Source organism: Gavialis gangeticus, unplaced genomic scaffold (genome assembly GCF_001723915.1).
Source record: "Gavialis gangeticus isolate Ggan-Ray unplaced genomic scaffold, GavGan_comp1, whole genome shotgun sequence".
NCBI lineage: Eukaryota > Metazoa > Chordata > Crocodylia > Gavialidae > Gavialis > Gavialis gangeticus.
This window is the reverse complement of record NW_017729025.1, coordinates 54,526,873-54,551,911: the sequence shown is the minus strand read 5'-3', so window position 1 is coordinate 54,551,911 and position 25,039 is coordinate 54,526,873. Positions and strand designations below refer to the sequence as shown.

Sequence of the window (25,039 nt, the reverse complement as noted above, 5' to 3'; positions counted from 1 at the left end):
ATACCATGAGGTACCAGCGCGGTTTGTGATCGCTGCGACGTTGGGGCACATGGAGTGTCCACCAGGAGTGTGTGTGTGTGTGTGGGGGGGGCCTTCCATATGCTTGGCAGTGAAACCAGAAGTGGACTAGAAGTACTTCCAGTTCACTTCCAGGTCCTCCAGGGAGCATGCCAGGGTGCCCCCCCTGTGGCCTCCCCTAGCTCAGTGATCAGCCACAGGGGGACCCTAGGTGCCCCCCCCAGACCCAGGAGGCACCAGTTGCTGAGCCAGGAAGGAGGTGCAGGAGGGGCCCCCCCATGAGCTCCCCGGCAGACCTGGAAGTGCTTCTGGTCCACTTCCAAGTCTACTGCCAAGCACAGTGGGGACCCTCCCCCTGACCCTATGCTCCTGTGGGACACTCCATCTGCCCCAGCATCGCAGCACTCATGAGCCACAGTCCAGCTGCTCACCATACATTTTACTGTAAAACTTGACAGTCTTGGGGCTGCTGAGAGAATTCACTTTCATAACCGAGGGTTCAGCTCTGCAGCAAGAAGCCAGTGCTCTACTCCTGCTTTACTAGCTGGAGAAGTGTGCTGAAAGGGAGCTGGTTCTGTTGCCTTTTGGGGGCTGGAGAAAAATTACACTGGTTTTTTGGACTTTAATGGGGAATGGGGGGAAGAAAGGAGGAAGACAGGATGGGTGAAGGTATCTTGGAGTATGTGACGGTCCTTTTGTTCTTCCCTCATGCCTTCTAGGTCAGGAATGGTTACAATTTAGTCCCCCAAACCTCACTCCAATAAAATGACATTGTGGAGACTTAATTCTGGATCAGATGTAGTTGGAGTACTGTGTCCAGTTCTGGGCACTGCACTTCAGGAGGGATGTGGACCACTTTGAGAGGGTCCAGAGAAGGGGCACTCGCATGACCGGGGGCAACAGGGCGCAGGCCCTGTGAGGGGAGACTGTGGGACCTGAACCTGTTCAGCCTCCACAAGAGAAGGCTGAGAGGGGATCTGGTGGCCATCTATAAACTGGCCAAGAGGAACCAGCACGCAATGGGAGAGTCCCTGTTCCCCCGAGCACTACTGCGAGTAACAAGGAATAACGGCCATAAGTTGACTGAGAGTTGATTCAGGCTGGATATCAGGAAGCACTACTTCACAGTCAGGGCGGCTAGGATCTGGAACCAACTTCCAACGGAAGTGCTTGCTCCTACCCTGGGGGTCTTCAAAAGGAGACTAGATAGACACCTAGCTGGGGCTGTTTGACCCCAGTACTCTTTCCTGCCATGGCAGGGGGTCGGACTTGATGATCTGCTCAGGTACCTTCTGACCCTACCAACTATGAAACTATGCTGACAAGCCATTTCTCCAGTATGAAGCAACATCTAATGTGGCCTTTCTGTGAGAGATGTCTCAGACCTACTGCTCCACAGGATGGGGAGATGTTTCTTGAAATACTTGTGAGCTGTAAGCATTTATGTCCAGCCCTGTATTTGTTACATCTATCACCAGTTCATTGTGAGCATAGCACTAGCCCCGTCACCAGCAAGAATACAGCTTTTTATCTTCAGATACTCCTCTTCATTGCAGGGAGGGAACTAAACTGTAGCAGAGTCTTTCAGGGATGGTGTCAGTGGTTGTCAGCACCACAGTATACCCCCTCCTTTATCCTAAAATAGTATAGGAGCCCCATTGGATCTTCCTTCTTTGTTGTGTTGTGGGTGGGGCTAGAAACCAGCTCTTCTGTATGATGTCCTCCCTGACAAGTGCTTCTGTCAGTGATACAGATTCCCTTATTGGATGATAAACGCTTCAGTAGAGACTTGAAAATAGACTACGAAAGGTGTATGCTTAAAATACCATGGGTGTCTGAAGGGGGTACCTGTGCCTGTAGATCCACACTCTGGGGACACAGCTGCTTTTCTGTGTGTTACATGTGCAGTTGCCGGTGCTTGTGCACTCAGGTGCCCCGGCGCATTGTTAAGGTGTTTTGAAAATGGACCGTACTCCTGGGAAAAGGTAACCCATGAGCTAAGCCCCCTATGTTCTGAAATGCAATACTTCAGAAATTCCCTTGGGTGATCAGGGGTGCGTGCTCCATAACTGAATTAAGAGCATGTTTGGGGCACTACATACCCCTGGTTACCTTTTACTGTAAGTCTTCCTTTAAAGATTTTGACACTGAGAGAACATCTGGTGGGGATGGAGTCTGAGGTTCCGGCTGATGACAGTTGGGGTAGTTAATGAGATGATGTTCAAAATGATATGACCCTACACCTGCACTCAACAGTCTTCCCTAATAGTTGCACTTAGCTGGCATCCTAGGTCAAATGTAGATGATACTTTCTTTAGGGCAGGGATGTGCTCTCTCCTTGGGTTTTCGTACAGTGGTTAGCACTTCTGGGTAATGACCCTGGCTGGACTCAAAATCAGAACCTCTGACAGTGCTTGATCTCCTCTTACAAACATCAAGGACCTGACATGATGGGCCTGGAGTGGCAAGTGGCCACATGTGCATCTGCTCTCTATACCAGACCATAAATATCATTCATACCTCCGTTTTCTGAGCCCACCTGAAATATAAAGTAAATGTGAATAACTACCGATGTGGTAATGTATGGCATGAGTATATGTTTAAGAGAGAATCTTCTGTGGATATGTTTCAAAATGGAAGCAAGCAGAAATTGGTCCTCCTGGTTCTCTATTCATCTAGGAACTGCTGCAACTTTAAGTCACATTTCTGAGAGGAAACAACTCAAGCGGCTAACTTGACTGTTGGAGTTCATTTCTGGAATGGAGCAGTGTTCCACCTACAGAACAGCTGTCCTGGAAATGGTTACCCACCGAGGTCAGACTTCTGTCTGTGTGTAATCAGTGAACCCATGCCAGTTAATCCGAATCCTTTCAAGTTCCTTAAACCAGACCACAGCAGTACACAGAGGTCTACAAGACTTTGACCTTTCCCCATTCCTTCTCCTATAGTTAGGGAGGATAAACCATGCTCCCATCCCACATTTAAATGTTTCTTAAAGGGAAAGCCTAGAATCTTTTTGAAGCCTTTCTGGATGAGGACTGAAAGCATTTTTTGGTTCCCATATTTTCTATGGTTATATTTTGTTCTCTTAGAATTCTAGTGATGCAGCCAAGTAACCATGGTACTTTGAATCAGAAATTCAAAATGGAAAGGCCTGTTAGATCATTTAGTCCCTCTGTGCAACAGTGTTCCTTAAGGTATCCTATTCTACTAGACCTAGAGGGCAACTGCTGAAATTAGCAGGAGACAGATTCAAAACTAACAAGAGGAAATACTTTTTTTTATCAAGCACACTGTTAACTTGGGGAACTCATTACCACAGGAGGTTGTACAGGTAGATAATATAGCCAGGTTCAAAATGGGACTAGACAAATTCATAGGTGATAGATCCATCAATAGCTATTAAATGGAACAGTGATGTATCCTCTGGCATCTCTAATCCAATGATGCTGGATGCCAGGGAGAATATGACGGGATAGATCATTTAATCTAGGTATACCCTGTTCAGTGCTTTCTCTCTAAAGCATTCATTCCTGTCACTGTCAGAGACAGGATATTTGGGGAGATGGACCATGGGTAGGGCACCTATTATGTTCTAATGCTTTATATGGTTGTAAACACCTCTTTGCTTCTGCTCCTTCCTGGAGGAAAATTCAGCAGCTTGCTCCAATCTGCTATTAGGGAAAGTTTCCTGATTAATCTATTTGACTTCTCCCTTTTTTAATGTCTTTCCCTTCCTCTTAGTTGGCCTGCCTTGTACAGTCTAAACCATTCTTCTCCCCCCTTGCAGTTTTTACTGTTCAGGTATTTTTATAGGTGGATATTTGTCCCCCACCGTGTTAGCTTAGGTGAGCCCTTAGTCCTTTTAGTTTTTAAATCTTGTCTTTGAAGTGAGTTTCTTCAGCCTCTTCCTCATTTGAGCTGCTTTTCTTTTTGAGTTCTCTCCAAGTTTTCTGCAGCTTTGATTCCCTTCCTCATCTGGACATGTCAGGTTTAAGCCAGGGTGTAAAGCCAACCACTGGCAGCAGTTCTTTACACATAGTAAAATATTTTCTCTCCGACTAGGTAAGGGTTCTGCCAATCTAAAGGCCACCATCTGCTCAAGCCCTTCACCTGTGTTAATAGCACCAGTGGAACTCTGGTTGCATTGCTGGCATCTGCAATGGAGATCAACGTCTCCAAGGGTTCAGAGGCCTGGATAGCACGTGCAATCTGTGCTTTCAGCTTCTCCAGTGACTACTGGTTCTTCCCCTCTCCCCAGTCTATGTAAACATGGCTCTTTCATTGGAGTAAATGTAGCTTCTGTTCAAAGCGAGTAGGGAAGACATTCCTCAATGTGCACTAGGCCTTGATAACTAATTTTAAAATGGTCCCTGCCTTACCTCTATTTGTAGTATTGCTCCTGTGGCATGTTATCAATGAAGCTGAGACAGGTGTGAATGCATTTAGGGTAGATGATGACCTATCCTCTAAAGTAATTTGAACATGCTCATAAACCATCTTTGCTCTACCATAAAAGAGAACCTTATGTGACTCCAACTAAAGAAACATTTGGGATGTCCAGTAGATCCATCCTGCACTGTTTAGGGCAGGAAACTGAGCAAAGCAATAGGTCTTTTTCCATCTAAGTTCTCTGACTTTTCAAGTGACAGGAATTGTGTAATTGTATAATCTGTCCCCAGTCATTCTAATGGAATGGCAGATCTGGAAGGACAAAGAATTTAGGCTGACCTCTTCTACTCCAGGAATTTCTTGGGGAGGGAAGCAAGTAATTGACACAAATTGGCTCTTCTGGTACTCAGGGTGCTGGAGGAAGAAGGGTTGTGATAGTTCAGGAGGTGAAAGAACATGGCCTTCTAGCATAGTTTTTAGAGGCTGAGGCCCAGAGGAAGAAGTAGATTTGAGATGGGTAACAGAAGGGGAAGTGATGGGATTTGAAAAAGAATCTAGAGTGTGGTGAATCAAAGGGCGGATTCAGAGAACATCAGTGTGTGATCTTGGATGACATGGATGACTTGGCAGTGATTAAGATCAATAGAGGGAATATTTTTCAGATATTAGATCAAAATAGTCTGTTTTGGAACTCCACTGTAGTCACTGTGGTTAATTCAGGATTAAATTTGACCTACTGAATTAACAGCTGTAGTACAACATCCAGAATCTTTTAAGACAACTGAAATAGAGGGCTTTGTCTCCATTGTGTTGTTACAATGCTGGGGCTTCGAGCTTGCCTTGGGCCTCAGGTATTACCATACTATAAATCTTTACTATAAGAATAGAGACAAAAATGGATAGGTGGGAAAAGTACTGGTGCACAGAAATGTAAGGCTATAGAATTAGCTGACTGACCACTATGATCCTACAGTTCAGCTGGCTTTCTCTCCTTTGTAACTCAAAGGAAAGAAAGCTTGTTTGTTTTTAATTTTAGTAATAAGTCTAATTGCTAGTTGGCGCACAGTCAGAAAAGTTTGAGTAAATAGGTTAAAAATACATTTCTCTTTTTAAAATGTTTTCTGCAAAATATCACCAGCCCAATGACATCACTGAATTCAAAACATGGGTAAATTTCACTGGCCAGTTTCCCTGTTGTTTTTAATCTGTATACTGCACAGCATTTAGCACTGTGATATATAAATGCTTTATAGAAGCTGAGAGATTAGGCAGGTATTCTCATCGGCATAAACAGGCAGTTTTCCAGGGCAGGGATAGTGGAACGTTTAAGAAATTACCGTTACATGAAAACTAGACATGATTCTTCTTAATTGAAGCTGACAGAAGAATAAAAAAGATGATGGATAACATATTCTATAACAGCACTTGTCATCAGTGAATATTTTAGCAGACCAGAAGCAATATACCGTATCCTTGTACATATTGCACTTTTGTAGATGAGTGTTTTCTACAATTTTAAATTGGCAAAAATAAAATAAATTAAAAAATTTCTAAGGCCAAAAAGGGCTGTTGTGATACTGGATGCTGAGCTTCTGCATCGCACTGGCTGTAGAATTTCACCAAGTCAGTCCTGCTTCCAGCCCATAACTTCTGCTTGAGTTAAAGTATCTCTTCTAGAGATTCATAGATTGTAAGGTATATCCAGTCATGATTTATAGGCTTAAAGCAATGGGGAATCCAACATAGCCTCAGGTAAGTTGTTCCAGTGGTTGGCTACTCCCCCACCCTCTTACTATTTGCAAATGCATTCCTTATTGCTAGTCTGAATTTATTTAGCTTCTGCTACCAGCCATTGGGGCTTCTTACTTTTTCATGCTAGATTAAAGAGCTGCCTCTTGCCCTAGTGTACGTACTTATAGACTGTGATCATCACCTTTCTGCCTTCTCTTTGATGAACTAAATTGATTGAGCCTCTCAGGTCTGTCCCTGAAAGATGCTGGTTGCTAGGAAATATTGGCTTGGCCTGTTCCCCTCCTTTTAGTTTAGTAGTCCAGAGGTCGTGCTGTCCCTTTACTCTAAATGCTGTCTTTTATCTGCACAAAAGTAAAACAAACAAACAAACAAACATGCAAAAAGTTTAAAAAACTGGTGATGCCCAAAATAAAATTGTTAGCAATCTAAGTGGGCCTCTCAGTGACAACAGTACACTTGCTTATTGCATCAGTTATAAAAGCTGAGCTCTTAAAAAAAGGAAATGGATAGGGAAGGACATCTTAAGATTTATACTGCTCAGAGAATAATGAATATGAGTGTTACTTGTATCCATTGAAAAAATCCAACCCTGCAAAAACTAGGAGTCTTTCATCAGTAATTTCACCATGTGATGAACACTGCACAAAGTTGTGTCTACAGTTTAGGGCAGTGTCCACTGGGCTACCCCAAGAGGAATAGCATATGGTCACAGCTATTCCCATGCTCTTTGAAGTAAGGGTGATTGGGAGATAATGTTCTTGACCCTCTTCAGAGTATTACTTGGCTAGCTCTAGTAGTGGACCTGTGCGCAGATGGCGGGGTTTGTGTGGTGTGGAGCCAGAATTCTGCTTCCTGTGTTTCTATTTGTTCTCGAGAGACGATTTTTTGGGAAGTCAGTTCCTTCTCCCACACTGCATACCTGCTTCTTATATGTGAGGCAGACTGCTCTTATGTTGCCATGCAGAGGAGAGGGGTATTTGTGTGCATTTTGCCACCCTTGATACCTGCATTAAGGATAGTTAAAATTTGACCCTATTTATGTATGTGCGAATGATGCATCTTGATCAGGGTTCAGTGTAGGTGCCTGAATGTGTATAGTTTTACCATAAATTGATACTGGTCTTTTTATTGTTTCTATTAAATTAGAGCTTTATTGTTAGGATGGCAGTTGTAAATATTTTAAAAGTCTACTCTGTTGATAGATGAATTGAATTGGTGCCATTTCAGACATAATCATATCCTTTAAAAGAAAATAGTCATATATTGAATTCAAGGAAACGCAACTTTGTGTTGGAATTGGGGCTAGTATGGAGAAATGTGCCTTTCTTTGCATTTTCTCCAAATATACAGTGATGTAAATTAGCCTAGTGCCACTGAACTCAAAGGAGCTATGTCCACTGACATCAGCTTAGAATCTGGCACTTTATGTTCTAAACTATTCCTTTTGGGTGCAGTCTGATATAGATGCATACATTGTTACTATTTATCAACCTTGCAGGTATAGTTACAGGTATAATTAAGGGGAGTGCTTATTACTTTTGCAGTATAAATAGAAGTGAGGGAAGTTTTCTAATCACAGGTGTACTATGTAGGGTGGAACTGAATGAGACCAATGTAGGAATGATTGCAAGTGGAAATTTGGAACCAATTTGCTACTATGGCATGACTGCCAGCCCCTGTCCCCTGCACTCTCCCTGAGCCATGAATGCCAGCCTTGGAATGGGGTTTAGTTGTGTACATGTCATGGATTAATAGGGCAGCACTCCTGCTTTGTACAGCTGTGGTGGGACTTTCAGTTCTGAGCATTGTTATAGCAGAAAGATAGAGGAAAATTGGAGGGTAGGTGGGAGAAGAACAGCAAAAATAATAAGGGAGCTGGAGGGACTGTTTTCCAGAGGAAAGATCAGACGAGCTAAATATGTAGTGCTTGGCTAAGTGATGGTTAAGGGGGAGACGTGAAAACTACCTACAACTGTTTGAAGGATATAAATGGCAGAGCTGAGCAAACAATTAGGAAAACCAGGCTGTGCATCTGAAAGTGATTTTCAGTTTACCCAGGTCTGCCACTCTTTTGTGTTCACTGTCTGCCAAAATGTTGTTCATGAATCTTTGTTGAATGAGTTCTCATGAAAAGCACTTTTTTGCTCAAATACTTGATTATTGAATTTTAAAATATGGATTCAGGTAAAACATTTTCAATTTGCTTTGTGTATTATATTAGCCACCAAACTCAGTTAAAACAAACAAGCAAACATAAAACAGTCCCAGGTAACTAACCAGTACGGCATGAATCGCTCTTCTAAAGGTCAGATATTCAATTTGAAAACTTGCTTTTGGTCAGTTTTATTTTGGGGTGTGGTACTGGTTCTGTTTCTTGATGGAATGATTTAAGTAAGGGATCAACACAAAACAGTTGCAAATACGTGTAGTCAGCTTTTTGCAAGAGGTTGGGGCATTCTCTTTTTTTTTTTGCTGATAGTCAACTTTTATCATGGGTATGATTTGCATGTTGAGCTTTTTGTTTGTTTGTTTTGAATTAATTATGTTTCTTTTAAGCATTGTCAAAACATCTAGGGCCCACAGCAAGAGATAAAGATATAGCTCTAGATAGAGCAAAGAGAGTAGTATAAGGTAGGGCACTTGTTTGCATGTAGGTGGATATAATAAATGGGAGAACTTCACCATTTTTTCTTGGATGCTTCACAAACCAAGAGAAATGAGGTGGTTTTTTCAAATATTAGTCCTTAAGCTTTGATAATTACCAAGGAGAGAAATCTTTGTTCTTCTAAGGAATGTCACTTGCAGAACTGTGATAAAATTAAGAAAAGTAAAATCCACATGTTAGAAAAAAATATTTCCAGAGGTAGAATAATCTCCTGGTGAAAGTTTCTGCAAGCATTTACAGCTAGTTTGGACAAAGCACTGGGAAACGAGCTGTAGCGCGGGGCTGTGCACTGGGGTAATCATTAAATGGACTGTACGATCTGATAGGTCATTTCCATCTCTGACTTTAGAGGCTCTATGAATTTCTAAGTATTTGAATAGTTGTCAGAGAAGGGAAAGGCCTGTTTGGACACGAGGCTTATTTTTGTGTTAATGCAGAATTGATGCATGCTGTCCAGAAAGTGATAGAAATATGTGCTGAGCTCTATAGACACATGTCAAGAAAATGCATCTCTGGTATGCTGTGTGTGTGTGCGCGCGCGTGCACTGTACACAGAAACTGCAGGCATTGACCTATGCAAACACGCACCAAATTATAACCCCCCATAAACAAATTAGCATGCTTTAAAAGGTGAAAAGCTCTATAAAATTGTCTGCCCTGTTGTTTATGGTGTGAGTGGAGGATGCAGTATATTAGAAAAGCTCACATTCCTCTCTTTCTCCCCCTCTTGAAATGGACGTGTGCTCTGTCCATTTCACCATTGTTCCTGCCAGCCCGGTCCCAGCAGGGGTTCCCTAATTAGCAATCTCTTCATTTCCAATCAAAGCACAAAGCGGCCCCAAAAGCCTCTCTTTATGAGGGAGCTGAGCGGTGGCTGGGGACGTGGAGTGGGATAATTGCCTTCGCCACTGGCAGCAGTAAGCAGCCTGGCTAATTCATTATTGTAATAACTTTGCTTGTCCTTGGGGAGAGGGGGGGTTAGGGTGGGGAGGACTCAGCCTGACAGTGCTAGCTGAGGACAGGGGGAAGGGGGAGTCCAGCTAGGGTTCGGACAGGATGGGAACAATTAGCTGGGAAGATGAGACTGTTCCAGATGTATTTTCTCTTCTCCAACTCTAAATAGTCTTGGGGATTTATTGTTTTGTAGCAGGATGGCCAGAACTCATGGCCATATAATGTTAACAGAATCTCTGGGCTCTGCCTGGTGCAATAATCAGACAGTCATACATAAAAGCCTATGGCTTGAGCCCAGCAAAGAGGCTGGAGAGGTTGCTTTTGTTGGGTGGAGAGCCAGTGGGACATCCTTGAATAGGCAGTTCACATAAAACTAGAACCACTGACTTGCCCATATCCTCTCATGATTCAGCGAGTACCAATGGAAAGCTGTTCTCAGGTCAGAAACTGTACCCCCAGTTTCTTCGATGGAGATAGAACCCGGTGTGATTTGAGGTACATGCTGCCATAGTGTCTGTTTTGCCTGCTGTGGAATACAGCTTTGACTTCAGCAGGAGCTGCGTTGATTTACAGCAGGCATTGAGGATCTTGCTCTCTCTGTAGAAAGCTAGCTCTAGGAATGTGGGAAAGCCCGAAGCCAGACACTTGCAATGGGAGGTGCTCTAGGTAATGGAGTAGGAGAGGCCTGTTTGTAGCTACCTCTTGTTACATGAAGGACCTTTCCTTGCGTGTGGGACAGCACAAGTGATTGGGTGGGTTTTTGTTGCCTTCTTCAAGTTATAAATACAAGTCTGAGGTTAATGGGCCAATGGTGTGGGCAGATATAGCAAATCCTGTATACCTGAGTCCCTTGACTTTTCCTGTTTACCCTGTTGTCTTCAGTGCAGTTGGGAAGGCCTTTCTGTGACGGTGCATAGCAGTTGTGTTAGCAGCAAGGAATGGATGAACTCTATTGCTTTATGACTCCTTTCCATATCACTTGCAGCTCTTTACTTATTGTCTTATGGTAGTATATTGTGGGGATTGAGTTAGAAATCAAGGCCCTGTTGTCTTGGGCATTGTACAAACCCACGCTGTCCTAAAGAATCAATAATTTAAGCTCCAAGTCCAACCCTTCTGGCCCCACAGGTTGGATGAGTGGCATGAGGCTGGTCCATGAGCCAGATTGGGCCCATGGACCTCCTCCCACCTCTATGTGCTAGATCCAACATATGTGGAGCCCTGTCTGGTATCTACGCTACACATTTCATCCTCATCTCCTGCACCTGGCACGTGCATGTTCTGGACCAGCCAGAACATGTAGCATGGATCCCACACTGGCTGGAGTAGGTACCTCATGTGGTGCATGTCACAAGTTCTGCATGTGGAACCAGTCGTGTGTGTCACATAGGTCAACTCAGACCCAGGGACAGCACAGGGGGCCAGATGATGGGGCTCTTTGGGCTGGATCTTTGACACTGCAGTGCTAAACCATTGATTCAGGAAGAGGTCTCGGTTGTGTGGGTAGGGATATTGTGGAACAAATAAAGGCCCATTTGAAGAAAATACCTTCCTGACTTGATGACCTACCTTTGGTGATGAACCTTAAGGTTGACTGTAAGATGAACTTCATTGGATCTGGTAGGTTTCTGCAGTGCTTTTTTTTTTGTCCCTAGTAGGTGCAATTGGCCCCTGAAGCTGCCTTTCCTTCCTGCCTCCCTCCCTTAGGCCCCTCCCCCAAGCCAAAGCATATTAGCTTGGTTAGCTTAGCTGTTCCCAGATTTATTAGAAAAGGCGTGTACTGGGCCGAAAGTGCCTATGGCCAAGAAGAAAAATATGATTCCTGTGCCTAGCACACTTGTGCTGGTTGCCCCCTAACATCTCTATAGGTGATTTTGGCTGTGGTGCGGGTGTGGGCATGTACTTTGGTCCAGTTCCTATGGGCATATACAGTGGCTGTTTAGGTGCTGTTAAATTACTTTCTGAGTGTGTTGTGCTGGTTCCAAACTTCCTGCTCAGTGCTGCATTCTGTGATTCCTACCTGTTTCAGCTACTTCTCTGATGTCTTGTCACTCTTTACCCATCAGAACCAAAAAGGGGCAATAAACTGAAAAGGAGGGGTCTATCTTCAGATTCCTAAAGGAAGGACAAATAACAGCTCAAGTGAAAAGTTATAGGGAAGCAAGTCCATGTGGGTCTCAGGTTAACCAAAAATGAAGAATGCCCCCCTTCCAGCTTCTGCAGGACTTTCCTCCTGTGTGTTGTCTTGTCCCTGCATTGTCTGAATGTGGGCTTTTCTATCACCAGCCCTCGGAGAGAATCTGTGGTGCTGTAGCTGCTGCATTTTTTCAGCAGTACATCAAAAGCCTGGGAGCAGCCACTCCTGTGTTCTGTTCTGCCACAGAACTTGCAGTCTGACTGTGAGCAAGTCACTTCCCCTGTTCATATCTTTCTTCTTCTGTGGAATAGGGACAGGGTTGACCCATCTTCCAAGGAGACTTGGTGGCTGCAAAGTTTTTTGAGATCTTTTAGAAGTGGTGGGGCAATGTGAGAGGCAGTAAGACTTCAGGACATAATGCAGTGATGTAACTGCTGGATGCCAGGATGTGGACAAATCCAGCTGAGGACCCATGGATAGAACTAGTAGGGGTTTTTCAGCTCTGAAATGTCGTCTTCTTCCTTTAATGTGAGACTCTAAACTGTTGCATTGTTAACAATTGCTTGTAAAGAGGTAGGAAATGGTGGCAATGGGCAGGAGAGGGAATATTAATGATCCAATTTCCAGCTGGGTTCCACTCCAAGGCCTCGCCAGGCAATGTGCATTTTTAATCATAACAAACCAGAATGAGGAGGAGTCGCTTGCAGCTTCACACGTAGGTCTGCCTTTTTGCAGAATGGGATGCTCACACACCCTGGCCTACTGCACAGATAAGATTTGCTTAGGGAGATCTGGAAGGAAGGCTATTTCAATAGGAGCCAGACCACAAACAGAGTCACACCCACTACAGAAATGACACCCCTATTAAAATTGTCCGAGCCCACAGTAGGAACAGGATTGCTCATGGGAATGGATTTCTGGAAGAAAAAGTGGAAGAATTTTGAATGGGCTTGAACCTCCAGGGCCCTCAAATTAGACTGGCGCTTCAGACAGAAGGTAGCCTGGGTTAGAAACTGGATCTGATCTTAACTGAGCAGAAGCATGAATTGGATCAGGACCTCCTGCAGAAGCCATAAAGTTCACAGAGCTGAAACAGGCTCTGCCCCACACACCCTCACAATGAGTGGAGCTAAATTCAAACTGAACCAGTGCTCAACACTCCACGGCCTTAGAGGAGCTGCAGTGTCATGTAGGAGCCCCCATGGAGTCCTCTGTGAGGTGAGGCCCCATTTTGTTGTCTTGGTGGTTGCACCAGGCCTTTCCCAGCATTTCTCACAATTCTTGGTGAGTGGGTTCTCTGGTTTCTAGGGGATGCTAATGCTGTCTACCCAGCCTGCTCAGCAGGAGCGTATATTGTCACCAGTTTATATGATCCTTTTGTTCCTTACAGAGACGAGAGTATTGAGGGAGCCTGGGAGAGCCTTTAACATTCCTTCGCCTTCCCATCAAACCACATGTAATTGCCATTTTCTTTCTAGCTATGGAGAATTAATGCTGTATCTTTTGGAAGTCACCATTGTCTGCCTCAGGCAGCCAGAAGGAGTTGCTGTACATGGGGCATGCTCTGATCAGGGCTAAGTGCTCAGTTTCTGCTGGCTTAATAACAAATCTTGCCCTTAGCACTTGGACTCAGAAATGCACAAACCCTATTCCATGTACCTGCTAGTTTGTTAGCGTCTGCATTCTAGGAAGTGGTCCTTTGGATGCCTTAATATATTCCCTTTGAGCTTTCTTTCTGCCATTTTTCTTGTTTCCATGTTTCCCCTCTACACTCGAATCTTTCTTTGTGAATTCATTTTGTGCGAATTCGCTTATATGCAACAGCTTTATTTATACCAGAAATTTGCTTTGTGTGAGAGAAATTCGATCTTAAGTGAAGAGGCATGCAATGCAGCTGTGCATGTAATAATGGATTTGCTTTATGTGAATTTGCTTTATGTGAGGTTTTTTTGGAATGCAACACTCACATAAAGAGAGACCTGAGTGTATATACTTTTCAGTGGGCTTCATTGAGCACAAGTTCATTTGAACGTTGGGATTTAATAGCTGGTAATTTTGGCCACCTTGGATTTCAGTTCTGCAGCCACTGCATCCTGCAATCATCTGTTATTAATGGGGATAGATCTGACACTCGAGAAGAACAGGGAAAAGAGAGAATCTCCTTAGTTCTGCCATTGGGCTGATGATACAAACTGAAGCAAGATGCTTATTCCATTGAACAGGGCAGGTCTATATAAGATTAACTACTTAGTTAATTAACTGACAAGTCTGTTAACTCCATAGTGAATGTCTCAACTTCTACACGGCACCTCTATTAGAGCGCACAAAATTAATAAACTCTGCAGCAGGGTAGTACTTGTATTCACACATGTAGATGCTGACCAGCTGGCTGGGGCATAAGGATGCTTCAGAGGTGGAGTTGCCTGCTGGCTAGTCGTGCACTGAAGCACCTTTGTACCCCAGCCATCCCCTCTGCAGCACATTGAGCCCAGTTGGAGTTGCCCCAGGCTGGCAGGCTGACCCTGGGGCCCACTGCCATCTGGGGCTGATCTGATCAGGCTCTATGCACCATCCATGAATAAATTTCAGAGCTAATCTGGAGTTATTTGCTCCCAGGTGCACATTCAAGCGGTGTGCCCAGGAGCAAAAAAACCCAGAACAATAAGTTCTGGAGTTTATTCATGCGCACTGATTGCACATGTAGATGTGCCCACAGTAGAGCATGCTGTTACAGACTTGCCACTACATTAAACATTTCTTTTGCTATGGGGTTTCCCTCAGAGGAAGCATTTCACTGATTGCCCCAGCCTGAATGCCCCGATGTGTAGAAATAGATCTGGATTTTCTCCTTTGACTGAAAGCACCCATTCTGCTGTACCTTTTGTGTTAACAGGGGAAGGGAGGGAGGAGAGATGAAGAGCCTTTTCCCTCCTTTGGTACCATGGGCTGTGTCTGTGGCAGGGGAAGGAAGAGTGGAAAGGGGCTTGGCATTTTGATATCCCAGTGCTTCTGCATATGAGTGTGCTGACCCCAAGGAAGGAGCAGACTGAAGGGAAGTGGGAGGTGGGGTCTTGGAGGAATGGTCAATAGTCCTTATGATTGCACTAACTCACCACAAGGGGTGGTGCAAATTGACCCCTTCATCTGTATGCTGTGGGTAGCATCCTATGCTTCTCTGCTTCCTGATGTGAATCTCTTTCTTTGTGGGAAGAGGAGATTTCTAAAGAACACTAGTATCCAGTGGTGCAACTATGGGGGGCAACAGAGGCAATTGCTGTGTGTACCAACTTGAGGAGGGGGGTTGGTGAAAGAAAACAGCTGTTACTGGCAGCCACGCATTCCTGTTTGCTATCACGGTAGCAACCAGAAGGCACTACTTTTGCTTTGCCCGAGGGCCTGGTCATGTCCCCTGACCATGCTGCTGCTGGTATCAATAAAAGCAGAGTTTGTCAAAGCCATTTGTGCAAGTGCCTCCTGCGCTGCCAGGGGAAATGCCAGTGGGTTAAATAGAGATGCGGAGTTTTTTGCTTGTAAGAAAATGCTATGGAACTGCAGGAGTTGGATGGGAGCTGCTTCCACCAAAGAAGGAAGGGAGCACACTAAAATGACCAGGGTGAAGGAGATGCCTCTTAACTTACTTGATGCAGATGCTGCTTCTGGCATGAGGGCCCTGGCTGGTATGGTTATGCATGCTGTGTTTGCAAAGTGAATTCAGCCAGGGAGAGGCACTTAAGCCACCTGGACTATGGCTTTCAGCCACCTGGATACCCAGAGGTGAACCTGGTTGCTAACAAAACACTTTGGTTTGAAGTATTGACCCTAAACTCCCAAAGTGTGAGTCTGCTTGTGTGTGTGGTTTCTCCTTTCAGCAGGCAGGGCTGATTAGAAAGAATGGGATGAGTTCATATTTGAACCCCAGTAGCTGCCAAACAGATGCAGCTGCTTGTGATTTTTATGATGGCTTTTTAGGTGAGATGGATACAGTTTGCCAAGGAGGCAGGTATTCATAACCGTTGTCCAGGAAAAACTATCGGTGTATTTACAACAGCTTTATACAGCTTGTGCATGTGTGTGCAGAGAGGGAGACGGAGGAGAAAGCATGTGAGTATGTGTGTCCATGCTTGTGTATACCTCTACTTCCATACCCCAGCTGCCTGCCTCTGATTTAAGGGCAGGTTTTATTCCCCAGCTGCCTCAGGGCTCCTCTTTTCTGATTGCATTAAAGTCTCTGTAATTCTCCCCTCATTAATGATTGGCATATTTTTACCTCTCGCTAAAGGAGCTTGGAGGCAACTCCCGGGGGGCCCTGCTCTCCAAATGAAACAATTTCATCCTGCTCCAGAAACGCATTCAAAAGGGTTTGTCAGGATCTTATCGCTAGTTAGGGAAAGCTAATCAAATTACTTCTATTTATTAGCTGCTGCAGCAATGTGTCATTCCATCAAGCACAGGTACCAGGACAGGCTGGGACTTCACAGAGGGCTCAGCACAGCCCATGCCTTTGCCTCATGTCTTGCAGTCCCTTCTGTTGGAGGAGGCTAAGTCTGGAGTACTTGTGAGCCTTTCCACAGTCCGTGCCAGTGCTCCCCATAGGCTTGCCTCTCTTTTTCCACCAGACTCTAGAGTTCTAGTGCTCCTGTCCTGTTCCCTCTAAGACCACTGGGTGACTTTGCACCCAAATCCTGTTGCCATTGGTAGTGACCAATATTTGTGACATGCTATGTTGGTCTGGGTTTTTCTCTTGTTATATTCTGCATTAGATCAGTACTAGGCTCACTTATTTTGCAGTCCCTGTTCAGGATACGACCAGGCCTGAAATAGCTAGAACACCATGTGTCTGCTCAGGAGTGAGGTGTATTGGTGGACCTGTGTGGAGTGGAATAAGGAAACGTATGATATTGCCCACTCCAGGCATTCAAGACTCACCATGGTGGTTGTGGGGTTTTAGACCATTTTATTTGTCTTCCAGTTTTTAAGTGTATAGAAAATATATTTTCAAGCTTTTCTGAACAACTAGGAAATCTAGAAAAATTTACCTTTAAATAGCTGAGTTCTTACATAAACCCAGGAGTACAGGTAGGAAGAAAAACACCAAGTTTTTCAAAATTTGTATAAAATCACAAGAGGCAGCCACCCAGAGGGTATCAGTTATTTGACAGGAGTCAGGAAAGAAATGCAACTCTCAAATGAAAGCACTCAGGTTCCTACATGGGCACCACACAGTGAGTACACATCTCCCTCTCAGACATAAGTCGCAAGCTTACACTTGTGAGCAAAGATACCCAAGTGTGCAAGTAGCTATTCCGTTGTCACAGTGCACTTGTGCATATATTTGCATGCAAAACTGCCCATGGAAATCATTATATACACTGGGTTTAGATAAGAAAATATGAATCAACTCTGGATTTACACTTTTTCATGCTTCCTTAAGGTCTTAAACCAGGAACAGTTTTTGCTAAACACTTCATTTGGTTCAAGAAATGTTTGAGCATATAAGTTAATTTTTCCAGTGAAAACTTTGCATGATGTGGAATGTGTGCAGAGGTGTGGGGTTGCAAAAGCTCCCCTCCTGTAGTGTTTCTCATAGAAACTGTCATTTCATTTGATTTTAAAATATTACCCTATGCAAAGTGGTCTGAGGTGAGTACAAATGCATAGAATGAAAGGGTAAACATTGAAATGCAAACAAATGCATTATTGAATGAAAACATTGCATGGTGTATGGTTGAGGGATGTGCACATGCATCTTTCTGTGTTTTCACATTTCTGCGCACACGCTTGTGCTCACATGCTTATGCATGTGCACTTAGGCATGTGTGCCCTTCGCATAGATTATTTGTGCATGTACAGTTAGAAAGCTTAAAGACATTTCAGTGCCCTAATATTGTGGGCAATGATCTTGATTAGGGCTAGCATAGGAGGTGCTGGTGACCAGCTCTTCTGACTTGGGTGAATTCACTAAGTAGTCCAAGGGCTGCTGACCTGCGGGAGTCCTGGACCCTGTTCCTGGGTGCAGCAGTTTAACAACATTAGTGAGGGGGCTTGCCCTGTCAGCCCTATGCAGAGAGCCACGCTCCGGCATTGTCATTATCTCTGCAGTTAAATAGGCAGTCCGGAGTGGTCCGTCACGTCCCACAAAAGACCGTATCGATTGGTCTGTCGGAGCGTTTCCTGGGGTCCTTTATATCTCTCTGCCTCGTCGTCAGTAATGAAGAGGCTGAGCACAGGGAGAGTCAGCAGACTCACGGCTGCTGGGATTTCTTCATCTTCTCATCAGGATTTTAATTAGACACGTCCGAGAGGGCAGCACCATGTGAGGGCGGGTGGGAGCGTTATCAAGCAGACCACATCTTTAATTACTGTTTACTGACAGATAACAAGGGGTGGGGAGGAGAGTGGCGGGCATGGGTGAAGGGGGAGGCAGGGGAAGGACAGCAGCCCCCACGGGATCCACTCGGCGATGGAGAAGGCCTTTCTAAGTGGTGGAAACTGTGGCCGCTTGCCAGGGCGAGGAAGCTGCCCTCTGGTCCCATTATGATTGCTGCCTGAGGGGGGAGATGTGTGGGAAGGCATGAAATGAAGGAGGGTCATGGACAGTGGGAAGGGTGAGTTAAAGTTAGACTGGACGGAAGTGAGAGAGGTGAGCATTCTCCTTTTGGCTGTGCCATCTACCCCAACATGTGCACTGATGATACGATGTTGAGCATGCACCCTCCCTGCCTCAGATGGCTCTGCTGGCTCCATGTTCATTTGCGGATTTAGAGCAAAACTACATTCTCTGTTCGTAAATTCTCCTGTCAGACTTTGCAGCCTCTCCTCTTTACTTCAGACTAGAAACAGAAGCAAACTTCTTCTCTGACACTCTTCACGCTCTCTCTGCCCACCCACTGCTGGTGGGAGGCCATGCTCCTGTGCAGCTGCTGACATCTAGAACAGGGTCCTTGCAGCTCTGTTCTGTCTGCTTCCCATCTGTTTTGAAATCTGATCTGCAAACATCCTTTTTCTCTCTGGCCCCTGAATCCCCCTTTCCTTCCAGCTGTTATTTTTCTCTAATTCTGGGAGGCCTTTGTGGACAGAGTTTGTAGTCAACCCATGATTTAGTTATGCAGGGATCTCCTGAACTGTGCTCTTCCAATTATATCCTGATTTGCTTGTGTTTGTCTCAGGGCCTAGTATGTCTGCTTGGTGTGAGCATCTCTAGATCTCCCAGCTCCAAAGTGCTGAGCCTGATTCATCTTTTGTGCAACTGAGCCAGCCCAACGGTTTGAGGCCAGCACATACAGGACAGCACAATGTTGAACCTAGAATGACTGAACGGTTGTCTGCCCAAGGCACCATTTAGTGACACGAGACGCTTGGCTGAATTGTACTCCCTCCAGCCAGCTGCTTGTTCTGAAAGCCATGCCACAGGCTCAGCTCCATTTGGATCCAATACAAGGCAGCCCTCTGGCTCCCAGAGATCAAAATACAGCTGCTTTTCCCAGCGTGGAGGGTGGTCAGGGCCAGGGCAGCCTTCGCCTTGGCCCTGATAGACTCCAGCTGATCTGTGCAGACCAGAGCAAGATCTGAAGGATGTGCCCAGGATCAGCAAGGACTCAGTAATTGGACTGTTGTTCTTTCATTTTGCTACGCAGTAGCGAGCAGATTATAGAGCCCACACACTATAGATTTCCTGTCATCCCTCATGAATCAAGCTCCACTGTCTTATTTACTGTCGACCAGGGCCTGTGAATAACATCACCCAGGGATACACTCTCACGCACTTGTGCAAACACACAGTACAGAGCGGTTGCATGCACCTCTGTCAGAGCTCTCCTTTCCCTCCCACAGCCTTTATCAGAGAGAGATGAGACCCTTGTTTTCTGGCTGCATGAAACAGGCACTGGCTTGCCTAAGAGCAGCACGGACCTTATAACAGTAAAAGCAAATCTGTATTATCACAATAATGTTATCTAGACCTAAATTGCATGAAGGTCAGGGAATTCAATTAAGACTTCTCCAGCCACTTTATCCCTGCCCCTTTGTGCATGGTCTTTCCCACATGTGCTGTGCGTACGGGTGCATACACCTTTGTTTCCTGGGAGCAGCATTTGATGTGAATGCTGGAAGGCCTTCACCACTCATCAGATGGGAAGGATGGCCTTGGGCTGAAGGCACAGCTCTGGCAGTTGGGATTTCGGGCCTTTCTATTTGTCCTCTGCCCAGGCTGCAGAGGATGTTGCAGCTGCTCTAGGCACCATTGCAATACAAATAATAGACAATCAAATTGATTCCCCCAGGAAGTGCCAACAAGGCTTTCTGGGAAAGTTTCCCAACATTTCAACTCTAGCTTATGAAAAAGCAGGAGACTGTTGATCCCAAGAGTATTGTTTTGGGATGGGCCACCATCTCCCCTGTGTCTATAACAAACATGGTTAATAGAGAAGTGTACTCGGGCAGAGATAAACAAAATTGCAAGGCCTTCCTATGGTAGTGTGCAGAATACAGAGACGGTGGCAGGTGAGTAAACATCAGTGGCAGGCTTACCCTTGTGTGAGGAGTCTGTTGCAGCTGGCAATTGAATGGGGGGCCTTGTGCATTTCAGAAAAGTAGGATTGTGTATAGTAAGAAAGGGGAGTCTGCATCATCTCTCACAAGCTGGTCCTGTTGGTTGCCACTTCTCCTATGCCTGGCATTTGTGAAGGCTACAGGTCTTCAAATGATAGGTTTGGCTTCTTAGGCCTGGTGGTACCATAGGCTTGGTGGCTTGGTCTGTTTTTTATTGTTATGTTTTTTGCTGAGCAGGCAAACAGCTAGATCACAGACATGTTGTATGTAAAAGTCTGTAGGGTTACATATTTCAATGTGAGCCTGAGAGATGTACAGGGATCTAACTTTAAATATTTCTATCAAATAATTATTGGAACCCATAAACTATCATGTAATACATAAAGGATGCTTGTTTTAAGTATTTCTCTTTTTTTCCTCTGAGGTCTTCAGTCCAAATCTAGGTATGGCCAGGCCTTGCTAAGAACAGCATCGCTCTCTAGTTTAAATCATGTAGCTGCTATACCTTCAGTTGCAACTGTCCTAATTTTTGTCCCAGGTTGCTCTTATAGGTGAGGCTGGCAGTATCATCTATTCCCAAGGTTTCACATTACTTTTCATAAAACCTTGTTTTCTGTTGTTTATATATTTATTGAATGTTAACTGTTTGGGCTGAACTTCTCTATGTTTCAGACTGAAAATATGGTTCAATTATTTCCAAAAATAAAGTAGGGAAAATATATTTTGGCCATCTTTAAAAATTCTGGTGACCTTTACTTTGAGCTGTAAAGACCCTCAGGTTTTGGAACAGGTATGCCATTGCGGGGAGGGGGGTCTATTGTGTTATAGATGTGCATTTTGCTATTCCTGTGAAAAGCCAACCACGTTTGAACAAATCCTAGCTTCTAGGGGTTTGGTAGAGACCCCTGAGACTTTGCCAGCTACTTTTCTCAGAGACTCTGTCTTTACTGGGCAGGCTTTACAGGGGTTGAGCAGATCTTCCCTTGCAATTGCAGGTCTGGACTGCTGTGGACTGTGTGGGGTCTGGGTCCAGGCACCTGAGCCAAGAGCCAGGGGAGCTTGTTTCTTGTGCTGCCCATGACCCCTGGCCCTGCTGAGGCGAGGCAGCATGGAGAACCAAGTTGCCTAGTTTGAATGCAGAGATGGCAAGAACCAGCCTGGAGGAGGTGGGTGAAGGGGGGTTACACAAGGGAGTAGATAAGGATAAAGACCTAGGAGGACAGAAACTGGGGCCAGAGGCTGATAAGAAGAGAGAGTGAGAAACTCGGATTGGGAACTGGTATGTTTGGTGGAGAGGGGGAGGAAGTGGGGAGATGAAACCTGCCTGGGTAAGCATGGTAGTGCAGAGCGATGTTGCAGTCATGATGGTCCAGAAATAATGACAGACACAAGGATTTCTTAGGATACCTTTTATTGTACTGCCTATGTAGTTGGGATAAAGTTAGATAAGCTTGAGCCAGGCAAGGTTAGAGTCAGGTAAGGAACTCAGGGATGAGGAAGTTATGGGGAATAGCTGAACAAGGAGGCTGGGACTGTGAATGTGGAGGGAGAATTAAACCAAAAGTCTGGGGGGCGGGGGACTAACTCTTGCTTGGCAAGGAGACTGGGAGTGGGACTGGGAATACTGGAGGAAGGAACATGCTACTGGAATGAGGAACCAGAAATGGGGAAAAGACAAGTGTGAGCTGGGTCCAGTTTGCAAGGAATGTAAAGAAAGGGGCCACCTTTGGAATAAGAGGAGGCTCTGCTCATTAAGAGGTGCTTCCTTCCATGGTTCTCAGATCTCACTGTGCCTCTTATGTCAGCAGTTCCTGCAAACCCCGTAGCAAGTGCCCCATCCCCCTCTACTTCTGGTCTGCTTAGGCTTAGAGGATGACAGCTGTGCTCTCTTACCTATTAGTTTAAGCAGCAGAAGTCATGTGATGTATCAAAAAGTTCTAGCCTTCCAGTGTAGGTGTCAGGAAGATGCTACCTGCTGGGATTTATTTGTTCAGATTTTGAAAATGTAGGTGTTTGTGGCATAATTTTCTATGTTAAAATAACATTTTTAAGACTGCATGGTGAAGAAGATGGGAAATAAGATTAAGGCTGCTCTGTGTGTGCAATATGATGTAGCTTTTAACTATGTCGTTGTAAACTGCTTCTACTACAGGACCCTGTCTCAGGGCACAAAATGGACCTGCGTTGGGGATGAATCAATGAGGAAAACTGTCTCATGGGTTGCAGTGGCTGGAAGGATATAGTGAATGAGGCAGGAGGCGTCAGGTAGAGAAAGTGAGGGTTTTATGGGTAAGACTGTCCTAGAGAGTTGGATTCTTATATGAGGCTGGTCAATTTGGCTTAACTTTTCACTTTCTTCATTATGTGTGTTCTCATTTGAGTGCTCAACCTGATGCCATGGGGCCTGGTTTATAGAAATGATAAGTGCTTGTAGCTGCCAGTGAAGTAAAAGGGGGCTGTACCTTGAATGGTATGGTAGTATACATGCTGAAAAGTTAGATTCTAGTGTCTCAAACTGTATACCCAAAACTAGTGGAAACCTTTTATGTTATTCTCTGTGTGCCTCAGTTCCCCCTTTGTAAATTGGTGATAATGCCATCCCTTCTCACAGAGGAGCTGTGAAAATAAATCTGCTAACCTTTGTGAAGTGCACCAATATTACAGTAATAAAGCCCGTGAGAAAATTAAATCTTATCTTCAGAGCAACATTTGAATAGTGTGCAATAAATAAAGGCTGGGGCCACACGTGGATCAACAACAAACAAAAGCAAAATATTGAATTATGGAAGCAGACTCTGTTCTGTTCACTTAATGAGGGATGGTACTATGGAACAAAATACTATATGACCATGTAGTTACAGCCTGTAACTTACTGCCTAGAGACAAGGAGAGTGAATTAAGGTTTCACAAGTAACTTGCATGCTAACTTTTGACTTTGCAGTCTTCCTTATGCCTTCAACTTACGTTATTCTTTTTGTGAGTAGAAGCACAACATTGGGTCTGAGACATTAGGTGCTCACATCCCTTAAAATCATGTTGCTTCCAGTCTGCCCTGTTAGAGTATATGTAGTTTCTTGTAGTTGCATATCAGCTATTTCCATGTGGCCAAACTGTATTACCTTTCTAGGGAGTAGAATTTTTACTTTGCAAGAAGATCCACTGAGGTACTACCACAACTACTAAACTACTAATTTGGATAAAGCTGGTCCATCATTTGGCTGCATGCAAAATAATTGCTACTTCCCTTAGAAAGTTACTTTCAATTAGTGACTTACAGGAGGTGCAAGTAAGCCCTTATCCCTGGTTTATTTAAAAAAAAACTAGCAAAAAACCTCAAGTTCTTGCTGTCTGCAGCAATGCAAGATAGAAGAATGTCACTGAGATCTATGAAAATGTGACCTAAAAAGCCTTTACTGTGAGAGGGAGAAAAGCTTAGCAAACATGAAGTTTCTGGACAGAGGACACAGCCATTTAATGCTCATGTTGCCTACCTTTGGATAATTGCATCTTTGCTAACTGATGATACACATATTCAGAGATGTGTTTTTAAATATCGTGCATTGTAACAATGATAGCGTGGGTGGTATGAATCTATGGATTAAAGCACTCCTACAGTGCTGATAATCACATGCATGATTCTAGCCTTTACCTGTACCATGGTGCTTATTTCCAGTGGTGAATGTTGCATCAAATGTAGTAAGCAGAACTATTGCAAGCAGAAAATATCAGTGTTTCAACGTGTCCCTCATTTTATTTCGGAAGCACTAGCCACTGTAGATGTTGTAGGCACCTTTCATAAAGCACATTCCCCTTTCTGCCCTCACTACCTGCATCACTTACTGTCTTGGCTATAACTTAGATTGTGTTATAATTTAATCAGGATAAGAGCCTGTTAGATTTCAAGTGCCTTTAAAGCAGTGCTTCCCAAACTTCCTCAGCATGACCCCATTTATGGCCCCATTTCCTCAGCATAGCCCCTCACTCCTAAGCCACAGCCCCTCACCCCCATTACCTCATCCACTGATGTTGCAACCACATTTGGGGCCATGACCCACAGTTTGGGAACCACTGCTTTAAAGTGAAAAGTTAAGCCAAAGTACATACCTTTAAAACTAGATGGTCTTCCTTCTCCAGATCTGTTGACACTTCTTAACATTAACTAGTTAATGCTAGTCCCAGCATGTGCTGTGGGTCACTGTCATTCGTTTTAGAAATGAATTAAGCTTAATCAAATTAAACCTTTCTTAATTTTGAATGACTTGTCCTCCTTAATTCAGGTTAATTTTCTTGAGCGTCCCAGCATGGACAAACCCAAGGTGTGGACTGAATGGGATAGGAAATACTGGTACCAAAGTGTCCAGGAGCTCTAGGGAATGTTCCTGCAGGGAGGGGTCTGGCACTAATGGACAGAGGCATGGGGGAATAATTAGCAAAAATATCCTTTATATGTGTGAACGGATAGAAGTGAAAACAAATGAGTGCCCTCAGGTGGGAGTCACCAGCCACACGTGACTGAAGTCTACACTTCCCCTGGGGAGGTACAAACACCTGACCATTAAAATAACCTAGGGCCA

At 44.5% G+C, this 25,039-nt stretch overlaps 1 protein-coding gene across 5 annotated transcripts in view; it reads left to right on the top strand.

Annotated features, from left to right (window-relative positions):
* ESRRB (estrogen related receptor beta) overlaps nucleotides 1-25,039 on the top strand; it is a 176,894-nt gene that overhangs the window by 16,241 nt on the left and 135,614 nt on the right. Inside the window, exon 3 of one of the 5 annotated variants that reach the window (XM_019518767.1) lies at nucleotides 24,582-24,584. The exons of the other annotated variants lie outside the window; for them this stretch is intronic. The gene's annotated coding sequence lies outside the window, so the exon portion shown is untranslated. The remainder of the gene's footprint in view (nucleotides 1-24,581; nucleotides 24,585-25,039) is intronic. 5 annotated transcript variants of the gene reach the window in all.